This window comes from Pinus tabuliformis, chromosome 7 (assembly GCF_031772625.1).
Source record: "Pinus tabuliformis cultivar Carrire ecotype Pingquan chromosome 7, CPIR1, whole genome shotgun sequence".
NCBI lineage: Eukaryota > Viridiplantae > Streptophyta > Pinopsida > Pinales > Pinaceae > Pinus > Pinus tabuliformis.
Genome location: NC_142293.1, coordinates 32,785,099 through 32,794,622, shown reverse-complemented (window position 1 = coordinate 32,794,622; position 9,524 = coordinate 32,785,099). Strand labels below are relative to the sequence as shown.

Genomic DNA, 9,524 nt, shown 5'->3' with positions numbered 1-9,524 from the left:
GCACAGGATTTTACAAAAGATTGAATGCGACGTCGACACGACTATTAAACTATTTTTCCACGATGATATTAAAAACAATGACAAACAAACAAAAGACTCCCAAACAAAAACCAGTCAATCCAATAGACAATAGAGGGATTTCCCAGATCGATCTAGGTTACCCAAAACACTGATAGTTAATCCCCAAAATTCAAGAGAGACCAAATCAACATCAAAACAAGAGCAAACAAGAGAAGAACATAGGACAGACTCCCCAGTGGAGTCACCAACTTGTGATGCAGGAAAGTGTTCCCTCTGCAGACAGAGGCAACCCCTATAGCCCTAGAGTGGGTCTAGTCACAGCAAGGACATATCAATAATAGATTTCCTTAAACAGTCATAGTTGGAGGCCTACCTCAACCGGTGGTCGATGGAGTTCCGTTGCGCTGCTTCAGCTTTCGCTTCCTTCTCCTCAATGAGTGATCAACTTGAAACAATGCAAAGGAAATACAAAAAAGCACGTAATCGGAAAACAATGATCTATTTACTCACAAAGTCAAGAAGTCATGAGATATCAAGTAAATTACATACAAGACATAGGAAAACATCATTGATTGTATTAATAATAATATAAGAGTAAGCTTACAACCAAAATCTTGACGTCGCAAGCCTTCTTAGAGGGTCCAACCAGTGTATTTCTCAAGCATTCACTCTTTGAAGATGGATCTCCCAACACACAAAGTTTCTCTCTCACTCATAAGTTTTAGCACAAAGTTAAGGAACTTCACAACCTTCCACAAGCTATCAACAATCCCACACTTGTCACCCCACACCAGCTATCTATCAAACTCAAAAACACTAACATCATTGCTCAATCCAAGAATTTACCAACTAGCTGATCATAGCAATGGTGAGTGTTTAAATAGGAGGAGGAGTCTCCATGAAAGGTGGAAGAGTGAGTTTATCCCCAAGGAATGTAGCACAAAAGACGGAACTGCCATACTAGAAGAGGAAGGACGACACAAACTATGCCAACAACCAGGTTTGGAGACATCCAGAAGGCCGATTGTTGGAACGAATTCGCCCAATCTGGATCATCGCGAGTTTATAACTAAGCTTTAGCGCTGACATCGCTAGTAGGCAATGTAGCTAATCAGACCGTCGCTAAAGATAGCAAGTAGCCTTGTGCCGGAGCATGAAATTGGACCGTCATGGGAAACAGATGTACTTCCGCACTGGAAGCACGACTGGACTATTTACAACCACTGTTCATCATGTATATTAAGTCCAGAGTCACGATGAGGCAGAAAACTTAGGAAAAATAGGTCAATTGGCAACATCAGAGAGCATTTGTTCAGTATGAGCATGTTTCACTGGGACACATGACACAGTAGAAGGATTGGGGTGAAGGCAGTGACAAAGTACTGTGTAACACCCTCCCCCTCTTCCTATTCGTTACCCGTTGAAGAGGGGGAGGGAGCGAGATACTTGCGGGTGTGATCATACCAGCGTTAACTCACCAGATCTTGTCAGAACTCCATAGTTAAGCATGCTTGGGCTAGAGTAGTACTGGGATGGGTGACCTCACAAAAATTCCTAGTGTTGCACCCTCCCCCCTTTTCTTCGTGTGGCGAGGCGGTCCATGCGAATTCATTGAAACGTTGACGCCAAAGAGATCGTGTGCGATTAACTCGGAAGAGCCTCTTCTCTTGCCGTGATGAATCATGGAGGTTCGAGTTTAGAAACGAAACTCCAGATTATCATCCTAGTTGGGAGTCATAGTGGGGATTATAGAGGCAACAAAGGTGACTTATTGTGAGAGTGGAAGATGAACCGGGGACTAGTCACGTCATTGCAGCGAACACGTCATGAGGAAAGTAGGTTAAGGTTCAAGTCATATGCTCTCTCTTTTTATGAATTCGGATTTTGGAAAAGTGCATGGATCATCAACGGAAAGCCCGACGAGCTCTACGCAGCGTCATCGGTGGAACAAAATTTACGCCTTCTTCTTCGCCATATGGGTGGCCCTGCGGGGCCTGAGGGCGGTGCCGGGTCAAGGAATGTGTTGTGCCAGGGGAAGGGGAGCAAACACTATGTCGAGCCACTTCAGATTGAGGGCCGTGGATGGGCCGCGAGCACTCCCTGTGGCTCGCAGGTCTCCGTTGAAGGGGGGGGGGGCGAGATCCTTGCAGGGGCGATCATACCAGTGTTAATGCTAGAGTAGTACTGGGATGGGTGACCTCCCGGGAAGTCCCAGTGTTGCACCCTCCCGCCTTTTATTCGCGCGGCGAGGCGGTCCACACGGATTCATCCAAATGTTGACGCCAAAGAGATCATGTGCGATTAACCCGGAAGAGCCTCTTCTCTGGCCGTGATGAATCACAGAGGTTCGAGTTCAGAAACGAGACGCCAGTTTATCATCCTAGTTGGGAGTCACAGCGGGGATTCTAGGGGCAATAGAGGTGACGCATTGTGAGAGTGGAAAATGTACTGAGGACTATTCACGTCATTGCAGCGAACACGTCATGAGGAAAGTAGGTTAGAGGTTCAAGTCATAAGCTCTCTCTTTTTATGAATTCAGATTTCAGAAAAGTGCATGGATCATCAACGGAAAGCCCGACGAGCTCTACACACCTTCGTTGGTGGCCGTGGAACTTACGCCTTCTTCTCCGCCATCTGAGTGGCCCTGTGGGGGCCGAGGTTAGTGCCGGGTTAGGGAATGCACTACGCCGAGGGAAGGGGAGCAAACACCGTGTCGAGCAGCTTTGGATCGAGGGCCGTAGATGGGTCGCGAGCACTCCCCATGTCTCGCTAGTCTCCGTTGAAGAGGGGGAGGAGGCGAGATCCTTACGGGTGCGATCATACCAGCGTAATGCACTGGATCCCATCAGAACTCCGCAGTTAAGCGCGCTTGGGGCTAGAGTAGTACTAGGATGGGTGACCTCCCGAGAAGTCCTTGTGTTGCACCCTCGCCCCCCTTTTCTCATGAAGTGCCCGTTGAACCTCAGGGGAAGGGGGCACGATCATACCAGCGTTAAATGCACCAGATCCCATCAGCGGTTAAGCGCGCTCGGGCTAGGGTAGCACTGGGATGGGTGATCTCCCGGGAAGTCCTAGTTTTGCACCCTCTCCCTTTCTCGGCATGGTGCTTGTTGAAGAGGGGGAGGGCACAAGGTCCTTGCGGGTGAGATCATACCAGCATTAATGCACCGGACCCCATCAGAACTCCACAGTTAAGCGTGCTTGGGCTAGATTAGTACTGGGATGGGTGACCTCCCGGGAAGTCCTAGTGTTGCAACCTCCCCCCTTTTCTCGTGCAGTGCTCGTTGAACCCCAGGGGGAGGGGGCGCGATCATACAAGCATTAAACGCACCGGATCCCCTCGGCAGTTAAGTGCACTTGGGCTAAGGTAGCACCTAGTTGGGTGACTTCTCGGGAAGTCCTAGTGCTGCACCCTCCCCCTTTTCTTGCGCAGTGCCTGTTGAAGAGGGTGAGGGTGCGAGATCCTTGCGGGTGAGACCATACCAGTGTTAACGCACCAGATCCCATCAGAACTCCGCAGTTAAGCGCACTTGGGCTAGAGTAGTACTGGGATGGGTGACCTCCCGGGAAGTCCTAGTGTTGCACCCTCCCCCGCTTTTCTCCTGCGGTGCCCGTTGAACCTTAGGGGGAGGGGTGTGATCATACCAGTGTTAAACACACCAGATCCCATCGGCAGTTAAGCGCGCTTGGGCTAGGGTAGCACCGGGATGGATGACCTCTCGGGAAGTCCTAGTGCTGCACCCTCCCCCTCTTCATGCGCAGTTCTTGTTGAAGAGGGGGGTGCAAGATCCTTGTAGGTGTGATCATACCAGCGTTAATGCATTGGATCCCATCAGAACTCTGCAATAAAGTGCACTTGGGCTATAGTAGTACTGGGATGGGTGACCTCCCGGAAAGTCCTAGTGTTGCACCCTCTCTCCCTTTTCTCGTGCAGTGCCCGTTGAACCTCAGGGGGAGGGGGCGCAATCATACCAGCATTAAATTCACTGGATCCCATTAATGGTTAAGTGCGCTCGAGCTATGTAGCACTAGAATGGGTGACCTCCTGGAAAGTCCTAGTTCTGCACCCTCCCCCTTTCCCGGCGCGGTCCTTGTTGAAGAAGGGAAGGGCGCAAGGCCCTGCGGGTGAGTTCATACTGGCGTTAATGCGTCGGACCCCATCAGAACTTTGCAATTAAGCGCGCTTGGGCTAGAGTAGTACTGGGATGGGTGACCTCCTGGGAAGTCCTATTGTTGCACCCTCCCCACTTTTCTCATGCGGTGCTCGTTGAACCTCAGGGGGAGGGGGCGCGATCATAGCAGCGTTAGACGCACTGGATCCCATTGCCAGTGAAGCACGCTTGGGCTACGGTAGCACTGGGATGGGTGACCGCCCGGGAAGTCCTAGTGCTACACCCTCCTCGTTTTCTTGCGCGGTGCCCGTTGAAGAGGGGGAGGGTGCGAGATCCTTGCGGGTGTGACCATACCAGTGTTAATGCACCGGATCCCATCAAAACTCCATAGTTAAGCACACGTGGGCTAGAGTAGTACTGGCATGGGTGACCTCCTGGGAAGTCCCAGTGTTTCACCCTCCCCCCCTTTTCTTCATGCGGCGAGGCTATCCACGCGGATTCATCGAAACGTTGACGCCAAAGAGATCGTGTGTGATTAACCCGGAAGAGCCTCTTCTCTAGCCGTGATGAATCACAGAGGTCCGAGTTCAGAAACGAGACGCTAGTTTATCATCCTAGTTGGGAGTCACAATGGGGATTCTAGGGGCAACAAAGGTGACGTATTGTGAGAGTAGAAGATGAACCGAGGACTATTCACATCATTGCAACGAACATGTCATGAGGAAAGTAGGTTAGAGGTCCAAGTCATACGCTCTCTCTTTTTATGAATTCAGATTTCAGAAAAGTGCATGGATCATCAACGAAAAGCTTGGCGAGCTCTACGCAGCGTCGTCGGTGGCCACCGAACTTACGCCTTCGTTTCAGCTGTCTGGGTGGCCCTGCGGGGGCCGATGGCGGTGTCGGGTCGAAGAATGCGCTGCGGCAGGTGAAGGGGAGCAAACAACGTGTCAAGCCGCTTCAGATCGAGGGCCATGGATGTGCCGCGAGCACTCTCGGTGGCTCGCGGATCTCTGTTGAAGAAGGGGAGGGCACGAGGTCCTCGCGGGTGCGATCATACCAGCGTTAATGCACCAGACCCCATCAGAACTCCGCAGTTAAGCGCTCTTGGGCTAGAGTAGTATTGGGATGGATGACCTCCTGGGAAGTCCTAGTGTTGCACCCTCCCCCCGTTTCTTGTGCAGTGCCCATTGAACCTCAGGGGGAGGGGGCATGATCATACCATCGTTAAATGCACCGGATCCATCGACAGTTAAGTGCGCTTGGGCTAGGGTAGCACCAGGATGGTGACCTACCGGGAAGTCCTAGTGCTGCACCCTCCCCCTTTCCCTGCGTGGTGCGATCATACCAGCGTTAACGCACCGGATCCCATCAGAACTCCGCAGTTAAGCATGCTTGGGCTAGAGTAGTACTGGGATGGGTGACCTCCCGAGAAGTCCCAGTGTTGCACCCTCCGCACCTTTGCTTTGCATGGCGAGGTTGTCCACATGGATTCATCGAAACGTTGATGCCAAAGAGATCCTATGCGATTAACCCGGAAGAGCCTCTTCTATGACCGTGATGAATCATGAAGGTTTGAGTTCAGAAATGAGACACCAGTTTAGCATCCTAGTTAGGAGTCACAACAGGGATTCTAGGGGTAACAGAGGTGACGTATTGTGAGAGTGGAAGACAAATAGGGGACTATTCACGTCATTGCAGTGAACATGTCATGAGGAAAGTAGGTTAGAGGTTCAAGTCATACACTCTCTCTTTTTATGAATTCTGATTTCGGAAAAGTGCATGGATCATGGAAAGCTCGGCGAGCTCCATGCAGCGTCATCGATGGCCGCGAAACTTACACCTTCTTCACCATTTGGGTGGCCCTGCGGGGGCCGAGGGTGATCCTGGGTCGGGGAATGTGCTGCGCCGAGGGAAGGGGAGCAAACATCATGTTGAGCGGCTTCATATTGAGGACCGTGGATGGGCCGTGAGCAGTCCCCATGGCTCACGGGTCTCCGTTGAAGAGGGGGAGGGGGCGAGATCCTTGCGGGTGTGATCATACCAGCATTAATGCAGCGGATCCCATTAGAACTCTTCAGTTAAGCGCACTTGGGCTAGAGTAGTACTGGGATGGGTGACCTCCCGGGAAGTCCTAGTGTTGCACCCTCTCCCCCCTTTTCTCATGCGGTGCCCTTTGAACCTCAGGGGGAGGGGACGTGATCATACCAACGTTAAATGCACTGGATCCCATCAGTGGTTAAGCACGCTCGAGCTAGGGTAGCACTAGGATGGGTGACCTCCCGGGAAGTCCTAGTTCTGCACCCTCCCCCTTTCTCGGTGCGGTGCCCGTTGAAGAGGGGGAGGGCGAGAGGTCCTTGCGGGTGTGATCATACTAGCATTAATGCACCAGACCCCATCAGAACTTTGCAGTTAAGCGCGCTTGGGCTAGAGTAGTATTGGGATAGGTGACCTCCCAAGAAGTCCTAGTGTTGCACCCTCCCCCTTTTCCTGCGGAGTGCCCGTTGTAGAGGGGGAGGAGGCAAGATCCTTGCGGGTGCGATTAAATGAGCATTAATGCACTGGTCCCATCAGAGCTTCGTAGTTAAGCGCGCTTGGGCTAGAGTAGCACTGGGATGGGTTATCTCCCAGGAAGTCCTAGTGTTGCACCCTCCCCCCTTTTTCGTGTGGTGCCTGTTGAACCTTAGGGGGAGGTGGCATGATCATACTAGCGTTAGATGCACTGGATCCCATCAGAAGTTAAGGGTGCTTGGGCTAGTGTCACACAGAATGTGTCGTTCTTATGGACAAGATCGACCTCCCTAGTATCTAATGATATCTAGTGACAAGCAAGCCAATCAAATTCTATCTTTATCTAAATATGTAATTTATAAACAAAGGCAAACAAGTGTTTTAGGCCTACCTTGGGTCCAATGCAAGTTTGTGGAAGCCTCGCTCCTTTGATCCAAATGAGCTCCGTTGTAGCAAATATGCAAACACAAACAAGCACACAAATTAAATAGCACCTGAAAAGCCAATATAATAAAGCATACTTATCATGATGATCAAGGAATTCATGAAACAAATCACATAAGACAATTTGTTGAGAAAAATGAATCTGATTGTATTAATTCAAATCAAAGAACTTTACAACCTGTGCCTTGATGTTGTACAAGCTCCTCCCTGGGTCCAACAAGAAGTCTCCTCTACTTTGACAAGTTTCACTCTCTTCCCAATAAAGCCAAAAGGTATGTGATCTCTCCTCTCAAGCTTAACTAGGAAGTCTCAATTCCACCAGCATTTACCCTAAAAAATGTTCAACTTCTAACCTCCCTAGAAACCAGCCCAATGCCTTAATTTATAGTGCAATGGAGGGAAGTTACTAGGTCCTCCTTCAAAGGGATAAAGCCCTCCTTCAAAGGGATAGCTCCTCTCATCAAGGGATTACTCCTCTTTTGGGATGCATGAACCACCTAAGAGTGAACCATCCACGTCAAAATTCCTTCTAGAATCATCTAGAATTAACCCAGAGTGAGTTTTTTAGAATAAATTTGCGCCTTTTTGACTTTCATAGGGGTCCGCACCCACTCCTTTAGAGACAGAGTGGGCAGGTCCGCAGGTAACACGAACAAAGGGTGTGGGACCATAGGCAATAGTGAGAGAAAGTGCGGAACCAGAGCTTTATTGATTTTTAAGGTCTTTCTCTCATTTTCAAAGCTTGACATGAAGAGCTTGAGGTTTGAGACTTGCTTAGGAGGACAATATGAATGATGATAGACCCATACTAACTGCAAATAGTCATGGTGACAATATTTTGTGTAACAGATTGCCCCCTAAAGTGCGAAGTCTGTAGTAGATGAGGATTTCATTTATCAGCTAAGAAGAGTGAAGTAATTTATCATTTCGAGGATCATCTTGTGGAGAGCCCGGTTGGAACCTTTAAAAACATTCAATGCAAAATATATATATGAGATCATATCATCGCTGAGGTAGGCATTCCCATACTCAGATCAAAAATGACTAGAAAACTAACTACTGCTTTGATATAGGAATGATCTTGTAATACATCACAAGTATAGACACATGTAGACACAGTATGGACGCAGCCATATGTTTATGAATAGTCCACTGTATAATGAATACAAAATTCCTCGCAGCGTGGATGGTGGAAACTAGATCCAGGGTCTTCATTTCTACTTCCCGAAATAGTACGATTCTATCCATGCGAATGAATGTGTTGAAGTCGAACATGGTAGAAACCACTTGATTACCAGTCAATGATGTAAACTGTTAACAAGTGTGAGAGAAACCATCAGTAATGTCAATGGCTCTCAAAGTACTCAGTACAATCCATGAGATGTGAATAGATGTGTTGATGTCAAACATGCCATGGAATCCTTTGATCGAAGGTCAATGATGCAACCTATCATCGAAGGCAAGAAACCTACCATTGAGGCATGCAGATCCCAAGGTACTGACGATTTCTAGATCATCTTTCTAGATAATGAGATGAAGTCTATAGAAAGTGATCCGTCGTAGGCAAGCCCACAACACGAAATCATAGATCAAGTTGAAGAAATTTAGTTGCAAGGACTGACTCAGGGATGGTCAAGGTGGATGACAGATATTTTGCAAATGAATGGCTTATTTGCACTGACCTCTTGAACACATAACGAAACAACAGATGGTTTGGTGACAATTGACCCAAAGTTAATACCCAAAAACTGGCTGAAGACTTTCAATATGGTTTGATCAACTGTTAGGCAAAGGATTTCCCAACCCAGGTGAATAAAAGTGTCATGTTCAAGAGTGGTTACAAAGTATGACAAACAGGCTCATTTTTCTCTCTTTTCCCCCACCATTTCTGGCAAGTACCTCTTTATTTTTTACAAGCTTGAGGAGGATAACATTTGCTTGATTATAAGCTCATCCTTCGAATGAGTCCAACTTAGTTTAAATTCGAACCCTAAGAAGGAGTGGTCCGTTTCTGTTTGTAATTGAACAGGTCCTTAAATGTTAAATTTTAATGAGTCCAGTATAGGAGAAACTCAGCGTCTTTCAATTTTAGAGAGACTGAAAAAACTTAAGAAAACTCCATGGTTGTCCTTTTTCGTAAATTTGTGTCTCCCAAGCCCGAAAAAGTATAAAATAATACTTGAGAGAACCGCTTGATCATTACGACCAAGGAGTACTTTTCGTAATTAGTGCCTTTGATCCGAAAAAGTAAAAAAGTGATCAATGACACGTCATTTTATAGCCAATATCGAATTTGAAATGACAAAAATCCGGCAATATTTTCATGTTTTTACAGTTAGAAAAAGAGCTATAAATGGACCGTCTTTTTAATTTCGTTTTAACGAGTTTAAAAAGAAAAACTCGGCGATCTTTTCATATTTTAGAAGTCGGAAAAGAGCT

At 48.0% G+C, this 9,524-nt stretch overlaps 2 non-coding genes and 8 pseudogenes across 2 annotated transcripts; all 10 read left to right on the top strand.

Annotated features, from left to right (window-relative positions):
- The first annotated feature begins 1,471 nt into the window (after positions 1–1,471).
- LOC149244990 (5S ribosomal RNA) lies at positions 1,472–1,590 on the top strand (annotated as a pseudogene).
- Positions 1,591–2,830: 1,240 nt separating this feature from the next.
- On the top strand, positions 2,831–2,949 carry LOC149244989 (5S ribosomal RNA; annotated as a pseudogene).
- Positions 2,950–3,161: 212 nt separating this feature from the next.
- Positions 3,162–3,280, top strand: LOC149244988 (5S ribosomal RNA; annotated as a pseudogene).
- A 210-nt stretch (positions 3,281–3,490) lies between these two features.
- LOC149244987 (5S ribosomal RNA) lies at positions 3,491–3,609 on the top strand. The gene has a single exon (XR_016267534.1). It is a non-coding gene; the product is annotated as a 5S ribosomal RNA (ribosomal RNA).
- Positions 3,610–3,816: 207 nt separating this feature from the next.
- On the top strand, positions 3,817–3,935 carry LOC149244986 (5S ribosomal RNA; annotated as a pseudogene).
- Positions 3,936–4,473: 538 nt separating this feature from the next.
- LOC149244985 (5S ribosomal RNA) lies at positions 4,474–4,592 on the top strand (annotated as a pseudogene).
- A 584-nt stretch (positions 4,593–5,176) lies between these two features.
- On the top strand, positions 5,177–5,295 carry LOC149244984 (5S ribosomal RNA; annotated as a pseudogene).
- A 169-nt stretch (positions 5,296–5,464) lies between these two features.
- On the top strand, positions 5,465–5,583 carry LOC149244983 (5S ribosomal RNA). The gene has a single exon (XR_016267458.1). It is a non-coding gene; the product is annotated as a 5S ribosomal RNA (ribosomal RNA).
- Positions 5,584–6,160: 577 nt separating this feature from the next.
- Positions 6,161–6,279, top strand: LOC149244982 (5S ribosomal RNA; annotated as a pseudogene).
- A 212-nt stretch (positions 6,280–6,491) lies between these two features.
- LOC149244981 (5S ribosomal RNA) lies at positions 6,492–6,610 on the top strand (annotated as a pseudogene).
- The last annotated feature ends 2,914 nt before the right edge of the window (positions 6,611–9,524 follow it).